This window comes from Drosophila takahashii, chromosome 2L (genome assembly GCF_030179915.1).
Source record: "Drosophila takahashii strain IR98-3 E-12201 chromosome 2L, DtakHiC1v2, whole genome shotgun sequence".
Lineage (NCBI taxonomy): Eukaryota > Metazoa > Arthropoda > Insecta > Diptera > Drosophilidae > Drosophila > Drosophila takahashii.
The window spans coordinates 27537295-27548190 of record NC_091678.1 but is presented as its reverse complement, the minus strand read 5'-3'; positions in this window follow the sequence as shown (position 1 = coordinate 27548190).

Sequence of the window (10896 nt, the reverse complement as noted above, 5' to 3'; positions counted from 1 at the left end):
GTCAAAGGATCTTCTATGATTGAACAGGATGTTTATTAAAATTGAATTTATGTATATACAGTTGCGAAAAAAATAATAGCACCACTTCGTCACAGGTTCTTAATATTAAAAAAATATGTGGAAAACGGGGATTTTTATATAAGAAGTGTTTTTTATTATCTTGATTAGTATTCCACCTATTTGAAAAAATTGATACGGATATCGAAAATATTGTCTACATATAATTTTTTCAGATTTTAAGAAAAAAAGTCAAAAAAAGGCCGAAAAAAATAATAGCACCACTTCCGTTTTCTTTAAATAAAACGTTACGATGCGCTAATATTCTTGTGTATAAAGGATATATTCTATGAGATTTGACTAAAACTAACTTTTCCTGATATCCAGACATCAAATTGATTACCATTTGGCAATACAAGGACATGTGGAAAAATTTTTCAAGTCGGAAAAGAAAAATATTAAAAAAAAAACATATTGGATGGAAAACGGTCATGAAAACCGGCTCAATTTGTTAGGTCTTGGATCATCTTTATTAAAAATGGCATAAACTTTTAAAGGATAACACAGAAAAAGCGAGTCCTGGCCCATTTTTCCTTCTAAAATGTTATATCACAAAGCACAAAGAATCTTATCAGGGCCAAAACTAAACTAAAACACGTGCTTAAAATAATAGCGAATATTTCAATAGTTGGATAATGCTTTAATAAACAAATTTATAAAACATGCACTTAAAAAAAAAATCCTATCCGAAATGCGAAACACATTTACAAGGGCATAGGGCTCGTCGAAAAAACTTACAAATGATTGCCCGCAAACTTATGAGAATGTGTGAAGGCAAAGTCAAATTGGGTAAGAAGAAATCCTTTTTATAAGTCATGTGTCTTCTAAACACCTAAATTGACCAAAAACATGGTACCAAAACATCCATTTATTGAGCATGGACCTAGTATTAACATAGGCTTGTTTTTCCTTCTTGAAGTAAGATCAATACGGATGAATACATCGTTCATGAATCATCCTATGATGTAAATAGTAATACGGTAGTAATTCGTAGCTTAAACTGAATACAAAATACTTATTAAATGAATCTTTGACCAATAAAATCCGGCCAGGATCACGGTCAGGATAGCAAAGAAAGAGTTCGAAAGTACTCAGTCAGCAATATACAGTGACTTGTGTACTCGCTTGACCATAACACAACCAAAAATCTTCGAGTTTTTTTTTAAAGACAGTTTATACAGTTAATCTAAAACGTCTTAAATCATTTCTGAACAAAATTTGAAAATATATCATGACTTTTGTTAAGTTACTCATTTGTCATTTTTCTACCTTTTATTCTATTTTTAGAGAAGTGGTGCTATTATTTTTTTCGTACGTTTTTTTAGTTTTGCATAGATTTTCTTAAATAAGTCCAGAAACCTTTTATAAAGCTAACATTTTTTTTCATATTCAAATTATGTTTAGTCTTACTATTTAAAACCCGTTTTGAAAAGTTAAAAAAGTTAAAAAATGTGAGTAGGGTAACTAGTTAAAATTTTTTTGGGTTAGTGGTGCTATTATTTTTTGTGGCACCTTAAAAACGAATATCTGCATATTAAATTTATAGTTTCGTTTTACATATTTAAATTAAATCTAATAAAACATACCTTTTAATAAAAAACGAGGACGAAAACTAACTTCGGCAAGCCGAAGTTTTAATACCCTTGCAGATTTTACGAATGAAAACTTAACTACCATAGCAACATGAATTAATAAACAACAAAATATTTTATAATTGAAAAAAAAAAAATGTTATCCCTATTCTTCCTATGGGAGCTATAAGATATAGATGTCCGATCGGCACGCACCAAAAAATCTACAAACTTTGCGATTTTTTCTATAAAAACTGGTTAAATGGATTTAATTCAAACCTTTCGTATATTATTTAGTGTCATTTAATTAACATCCACCAATTTTTATAGCCGATACTATCGGCTAATATATCGGTGGCAAAGCGATTGCTGGAACACTATTAAAAAAAGGCGTTTTGCTGCGTTCACTGTACCTCCGCTAAAAATGATCGGATTTTATTATTTTGTTTTTACATTTCGCTTAAGAATTAAAAAAACACGCCCCCTATGAAGCCCATTTTTTTATTTTTAAGAATTTTTTTTTATATAGTCCAAAGTTAAAAATGCGTTTTTCACCTAAAAAATTTGACTTTCGGCTTAAAAATAAAATGTTTAAAGTTAAAAAATAAAAAAAACGCTTCATAGGGGGCGGGTTTTTTTTATGCAGAAAAATATGCGACAAATTTAAAAACGATCGGTTGAGCCGTTTAGAAATGCCGATGAACACGGACTTTCAAAACGTGGTTTCGAGAAAAACGCACTTAAAGATGCACTTACGTACCTAAAGTCTTAGAGGTTAGGGTACTAAGGTGTGTTTCAAAATTATACGACACCAACACACTTAGTTTTTGAAAATTTGTAGCGTTGTTGTTGTTTATAGAAAGCGAAACATTTAACTGCAGATCGAAAGAACAATGTATGATGTGTACGAAAAAAATACCACGCGTCCTTGGTCCTCTTTTTAAGGACTTACCGCTACTTTTTCGAAATATAGTCTATTTTTTGGCTATGTGCGATCGTTTCATATTTATACGACACCATCGATTTTTTCTGGTTCCAATAATCAAAGTTAACCGAAATTATTTTTCTGGTTAAATATAAAATAAAAGGTTCCATTTTGAGAGTAATCCAGCCCAAAGGTCCTTTCAATCTTCAACCCATACATAAATATTGAATATGTCTCTCTACACCTTAAAAAAAGTAGTTTTTCGAAGTCATATCCCACTAGGGTTGTTAAAAAAATCGATAGTGGACACCATCGATGTTTTTGGCAATCCATGGTGGTCACTATCGATACTATCGATAGTATCAACAATTAAAAAAAAACAAGAAAGGAAGCTACCTTCGGCCAGCCGAAGCTTATATACCCTTGCAGATAAAGTAATGCTCACTCGGTGCAGTTCCAGGGATTCCAAATTCTGCGTTTTTATTTAGATTTTGTTTTTAAGTAGTCAAGAATCAAAACGCCTACTTCCTACAAAGTTACAATGAATTTTCTTATATTTGTAAGAATATTCCTATGGAAACCTTTAGTGGTCCGATCCGGCTCGCTCTAACATATGTACTACAATAGAAAGAAGACTTTCGGGAAAGTTTCATCGCGATAGCTTTAAAACTGAGAGACTAGTTCGCATAGAAACGGACAGACAAACATGGCTAGATAGACTCGGCTATTGGTGCTGATCAAGAATATATATACTTTATGTGGTCGGAAACGTCTCCTTCACTGCGTTGCAAACATCTGACTGAAATTATAATACCCTCTACAAGGGTATAATAAACAAATTGTTAAAATAGAGGAGAATTATGAAAAACAAATTATGGAAAATGCGTTGTTGACTTATAAAAATTAGGGGGAAGGAAACGGTCTAACTTTTACACCGATTAAAGTGAAACCAAATTCGATGTTGAGCCTTAACAATTAAAATACGGTCGTGTTCTTTAGTATATACTTTAAAATACTTTTTTTCTTTAAAATATACCAAAAGTTGCTTGTAAAATTCAATTATTTTTTTGGAGCGATGGTATCGATTGTGGGTTCAAACCATCGATGTTTCCTAAATATTACAACCATCGATAGTATCGATAGTGCTATCTATTTTTTTACCAACCCTATATCCCACAATTCGTCTTAACTTTTGTCTGGTCAATATTCTTAACACCTTTTAATCAAATAAGAATCCTGTTCAGTGTATTATGTGCATGAAACAGACCTCAAAAATAATCTTTTTAAGAATTGCCCTTTTGGAACCAAACTGAATTATTCCAAAAATATTACATTTTGGGCGATACTTTCTGTCAAAATGCAAAAATTTTTTCTTCAAAACCTTAATAAACTTTCCACATTTCACGATTGGTACATTTGAAATGCGAACCGCAGTCTGCGCCCCCTAAATGAAATCCCATGAAGAAAACACTCAAATTCGTATGAAAAAATTTGGAAAAAAATTCAAAGTGGCGCAGGCTGGCATCGCATTTCAAATGTTCCAATCGTGAAATGTGGAAAGTTTATTAAAGTTTTGAAGAACAAATTTTTGCATTTTGACAGGAAACAGGTATCGCTCAAAATCAAATATTTTTGGAACAAAACAAGTTTTTTAAAAAATTATTTTGAAGGTCTGTTTCGTGCACGTAATGAACTAAACAGGATTCTTATTTGATTAAAAGGTGTTAAGAATATTGACCAGACAAAAGTTAAGACTTCGAAAAACTACTTTTTTAAGGTGTAGAGAGACATATTAAATATTTATGTATGGGCTAAAGATTGAAAGGACCTTTGGGCTGGATTACTCTCAAAATGGAACCTTTTATTTTATATTAAACCAGAAAAAAAATTTCGGTCAAGTTTGATCATTGGAACCGGAAAAAATCGATGGTGTCGTATAATTATGAAACGATCGCACATAGCCGAAAAATAGACTATATTTCGAAAAGTTAGCGGTAAATCCTTAAAAAGAGGACCAAGGACACGTGGTATTTTTTTTCGTTCACATCATACATTGTTCTTTCGATCTGCATTTAAATGTTTCGCTTTCTATAAACAACAACAACGCTACAAATTTTCAAAAAATTAATGTGTTGGTGTTGTATAATTTTGAAACACACCTTAGTTTTAGCATGACTTCTAAAGTTTTTGTCCGATTGACTTAAATCTTTTTTTTTATTTATTCTTAAGATGTTTATCTACAAAAAAAAGAATTTTTAAAAAAATCGAAATTTTTTTTGCAAGACCCTACCTCCCCTTTTAAATTATTTTAGAAGCCTCAGTCCTTATCGTTGACCATTTTTGGTCTGTGCGGTTGACCAGGCTATTTTTGTCTTTTGTAGCTGACGCAATGGCGCAATTATTTTCCCGCAAATATATGGACATAAATAAATCTGAAATGTATTTATTAATTTTCTCTGTCCCTCGTCCACTTTGCAGCTGCTTTTTCTTTCAGTTTTTGCTCGGCTGTCATCAGGTAGAATGGCATTGACCCATATTATCCATCCATGCCCGCAATGTGTGAAAATTTACAAAAATTTCTGGCGAGGAACGTTGGACGCAACACATACTTGATAACTTTCGCTCTCTCAAAATATTCGAATTTTGTTTTCGCTACTTCTGGGAAATTAATCATATAAAGAGCTTCATCACAAAGGCTGACGAGGGTGCTCAGCCACTTTTATCAGCCGTAAAATTAATCAAACATTATTATTTGTTATTGTGGTTTCTTTCGGCCTTTGGCTCTCGCATCTCTTCGCAATTTGATGCGCGTGTGCTTCATTTTCATCTTTAACGGAGAATTTAAACTTCTTTAACCGCGGGGCGAGAGTGGGCTTTAAAGATTGGTTCAGTTAATTAACTATGCAAATTTAAATTTTGAACATTTCAAAACCAATTCTGGTGCTAGCAGGGTTTTCACTCGAATATACAGTGGCGGACAAAAGTCTACGGACGACCCCCTTTTTGGGAGTTCTTCCACTCCTATTGCTTTTACGGGAAAAGTAATGATGCAGTTTTGTTCTTAATGTTATTAATATACAAAAACCAAAATTTTATTCTTATTCATAAAAAACTTTAAAAGTTACAGACGAAAATCTAAAAAATGGCATTGACAAAAGTCTACGGACGATTTTTTACATAGAACTTTCAAAATTTTCGCTCCAAAATTACCCAAACCTGCTCTATAATTTGCATGCCCAGGCCTTATGGTGGTGAAAACAATTGCCGAAAAGCATAAAACAGCAGCTATTTCTTAAGGATATGCGCCGTATGCTTAGGATCATTATCCTGTTGGTAGATCGAGATGGTTCCGAGGCATTATTTGTCCATAGATGCCTTCAAATTATGTTCAAATATGGTCTTATACTCAGAACGAACCATAATACCCTCGACGATGACCAAATTTCCTCATCCCGAGGCTTCAACTGATCCCCACACCAAGGCTTCCCTACCATACTCCCACCACAGTACTAATTTGGACCGTAAAGCACTTCGGTGGGAGTGACATGGCGTGGGGAACAGTTGAAGCCTCGGGATGAGGAAACTTGGTCATCGTCGAGGGTATTATGGTTCGTTCTGAGTATAAGACCATATTTGAACATAATTTGAAGGCATCTATGGACAAATAATGCCTCGGAACCATCTCGATCTACCAACAGGATAATGATCCTAAGCATACGGCGCATATCCTTAAGAAATAGCTGCTGTTTTATGCTTTTCGGCAATTGTTTTCACCACCATAAGGCCTGGGCATGCAAATTATAGAGCAGGTTTGGGTAATTTTGGAGCGAAAATTTTGAAAGTTCTATGTAAAAAATCGTCCGTAGACTTTTGTCAATGCCATTTTTAAGATTTTCGTCTGTAACTTTTAAAGTTTTTTATGAATAAGAATAAAATTTTGGTTTTTGTATATTAATAACATTAAGAACAAAACTGCATCATTACTTTTCCCGTAAAAGCAATAGGAGTGGGTGAACTCCCAAAAAGGGGGTCGTCCGTAGACTTTTGTCCGCCACTGTAGGTTGTTCTTTTACTAACCGAAAAGAAGTTTCGCATTTTTGATTTGTTTGTGCGGTTATTCCACGAGATGGTTCGGCTCATTCATTAGAGGCTTAGAAAAGGACAAATACATATACACTACTACATCCTCACTTGCTAAGAGATATCTCTATAGTTATCGAGGCCAGACCTCCCAAACCTTTTTAATTTGAAAGGTTATTCTGTCCTGCAATATTTTAATAAACAATGGATACAGTAAAACCTGTCTATTCCATGTTAGCCATACATTTGTGCGAAAGGTCGGTTTTTGTGTGGTCAAAATAATAAGTACACTTGTGCTACTTATAATTTTTTAAAATATTAAATCTAAAATGGGGCTACGGTTAGTATTTTACCTTAAGTTAGGATCATGTTTATAAGAAGTCTGGGCCAATTGGACGATTCAAAAAGTTTCCAAGCCTGGATTTGGTTATTTCAAAGTCATTATCCATGTTAAAATCTGATTTGCAGCTTAAAAGGAACTTTAACACTTAATTATGGCTTGTGATTTCCTAAATTTTCTTTAAAAATACTACTCTTAATAAATAAAATCGATTTGGAAAAAAATTAGTACCTACTCCGTAAAAAATGAGGTAAATTCTTGTTAAAAACCAAAGATACATGCGGTTTTAATTTAAAAAAAAATAGTTAAATTTTAAATTCTTAATTTTTATTTTTTATTTGATAGTAGATAAAACGACTAAAAAACAAGAAAGGAAGCTACCTTCGGCCAGCCGAAGCTTATACCCTTGCAGATAGAAGAATGCTCACTCGGTGCAGTTCCAGGGATTCCAGATTCAGCGTTTCTATTTATTTAAATTTTGTTTCTAAGTAGTCAAGAATCAAAACGCCTACTTCCTACAAAGTTACAATGATTTTTCTTATATTTGTTTAAATATTCCTATGGGAGCCTTAAGATATAGTGGTCCGATCCGGCTCTCTCCGACATATGTACTACCTGCAATAGAAAGAAGACTTTCGGGAAAGTTTCATCGCGATAGTTAAAAAACTGAGAGACTAGTTCGCATAGAAACGGACAGACGGACAGACGGACATGGCTGGATAGACTCGGCCATTGGTGCTGATCAAGAATATATATACTTTATGTGGTCGGAAACGTCTCCTTCACTGCGTTGCAAACATCTGACTGAAAATATAATACCCTCTACAAGGGTATAATGAGATATGTTTCTGCACTTCGTAAATAATAAATAATATTAATTAAAAGTGTACTATGGACTCCTATAAAGTTCCAAAGTTGTTATAAATGACCAAAACAGCAGAAATTTGGTTTTGTTTAAAAAAATTTGCCATTTTAATATTGGCTAGACAGAGGCAAAGTAAGAGCGGAGTGTGGGGTATGGGAGGTTAGACTCCCCCCAGTCAGCATTATGCATGCATACTCGTTATAGGATATGTTATAAATGTTCAGATATATTTTTTAACTATTATCTTAATGTATTTATTGTATTATTCCACAAAAGGATTAGGAGAACACAGTTTTCCCGAGTAAAAATCCCCCTTCGTTAATGTTGAGCTAAGCAACTGCTCTTCAGTCGGCTGTTATTGGATGGTAGATAGTGGATGGAGTTCTGTGGGAACACGAGTTTTACATTCGTCAAAAATCCCAACCGTTTCACACGGATGGACTCTATGGGAAGGGGCTATAAAATATAAGGAATAACCCTAATGTTGTAGTTTGCTTAAGAGCGATAGTATCGTGATAGTATCGATGGTCCCCCGAAAACATCGGAAAACATCGATGAAGCCAATATCGATGTTTTCACAGCTCTACCATGAAGTATACATATTCTGGAACAGTATCACTAGCTGAGTCAATTTTTTGAATTTCTTCTTACAGTTGCGAAAAAAATAATAGCACCACTTCGTCACAGGTTCTTAATGTTAAACAAATATGTGGGAAACGGAGATTTTTATATAAGAAGTGTTTTTTATTAGATTGATTAGTATTCCACCTATTTGAAAAAATTGATACAGATATCGAAATTATTGTCTACATATACTTTTTTCAGATTTTAAGAAAAAAAGTAAAAAAAAGGGGCGAAAAAAATAATAGCACCATTTCCGTTTTCTTTGAGTAAAACGTTACCATTCGCTGATATTCTTGGGTATGAAGGATATATTTTAGGGATGTCAAAAATATATCAAAATATCAATATATCGATATTTTTACGAAAAAATAAATATTTTTATCGTGATATTTTTTTTTATTAATTATCAGATATCATCGATTTTTTTTGCACATTATTTTGATAATTTTAAGTGGTTTCACTTTTCATCGGGACAAGAATAAAATACACATGTGAAATATGAGAGCAGTTAAAAATTACACTGTGCAGCATTTTTAGTGCTTTTTAAATTTACCTCGATGGATGCTATATTTTTGGATTCGTTACGAATTCCGAAGTTAAACTGCGTTTTCCAAAAGTTTCCCCGACGCAAGGATTCTTAGGAAAAGGACCTCAAAGTTCGAAAAATGCTGAAATTGGCCAACTTTCCAGAGCTTTCAGAGGCAAACGGATGCATTGTTTGATTCGATGTTAAAGTTTTTTAAAAGATACACTCTTTATCTTTCAAATCCCATACTTAGAATAATTTTGGAATTTTTTTTAAGGCAGAAACTAATTCTAGAAAACATAGTCAAAAAACATTAAAGTAAACAGCTGCGGTCAAAATAGTAGTAGTGTTGCCGCCCTGTGTATTTAAAAGTTTGTTGTTGTAATTGATCTTATCCTGGTAATATTGTATTGATTATAATTTTACTATTAGACTAATTGGATAAAAAAAAATTACAACATCAAACTTTTAAATACACAGGGCGGCAACACTACTACTATTTTGACCGCAGCTGTTTACTTTAATGTTTTTTGACTATGTTTTCTAGAATTAGTTTCTGCCTTAAAAAAAATACCAAAATTATTCAAAGTATGGGATTTGAAAGATAAAGAGTGTATCTTTTAAAAAACTTTAACATCGAATCAAACAATGCATCCGTTTGCCTCTGAAAGCTCTGGAAAGTTGGCCAATTTTAGCATTTTTCGAATATATAATATATATAATATATATTTTTTTAAAAAATTAAAAAAAAATATTTAAAAATGTTTAATAAATTACATAATACAGAAAAATAATAAATACAAAAATTTTAAAATTATTGTTTTTTAAATAGACGGTTAAATAAATAAGTGTAAGTTTTTAATTGATTAAAAAATGACTTTTTACTTTTTGTCATTTAGAAATTGTCAAAAGACTTAAAACTTAACTTTTAATCATTAACAATTGTTAAAGGACTAGTAAACAATGAGAAAACATGAATTCCATAAGGATCCGATAAGAGTGAGAGAGTTAATCTACATGCTGCGACGTTTTTTCATAGAAAAAAGCCGAGGCCTTGCTAAAACAAATTCGATATTTTGAAAACTAAAAGTGGCTCCAACTTTTTACAAAAACCGATTGTAACTAACAATATGGCGCAAGTATTAAAATAAAATTTTTTTTTTTTTGTGGGGGCAATGGTTAAAAAATTTTTTTAAATCTTAATTTGTTTTTATTTTTAAGAAATTAAAAACTTTTTTTTTAAGAAATTTTATTTTGAAAGGAGAGGTTTTAGAGGAATTAATGCAAAAGACATGAAGTCAATTGGATTCATATAACCGGAGATACAGATTTTCAATGAGAGGGTACTTTTTCAAATTGGACAATTTTTGGCACACTTCAAAAAATTCTAACTAAAAAAATAATTTTTTTTTCGGTCAAATCCTGATACACGTGTTTACTTATTTTCCGAATAGTACGTGTAAAAAAAGTTTCATGCAAATCAAAAATGTGAGCCAATAAAAGGTGTTTGGTTTGTAAAAGAACCGCCCATATACTTTATGGGGTCGGAAACGTCTCCTTCACTGCGTTGCAAACTTCTGACTGAAATCCTCTGCAAGGGTATAAAAATACAAAAACAGTTAAAAGTTTCAAAAACAAATTTATTTTTTAATTTTTGTTGTGATTTTTATTTAAAAAAAACACTTTGTTTTCAATTTTTAACGCCCCCAAAAGTGCCACGCCCATTTTTTTATGTCCAACATAATCTTTGGGCTTACTACACACAAAAAAAATTTTCTTGGTAAAATTTACCAACAAAGATAGTTACGTAACTTAGTTACGTGTACTTTGTTTTTGCTTTGGGTTTGTGTCTTTGCTAATAGTGTGTATTTTATTGTTGTGAAATGACTATTTACTTAGTAGAATTGA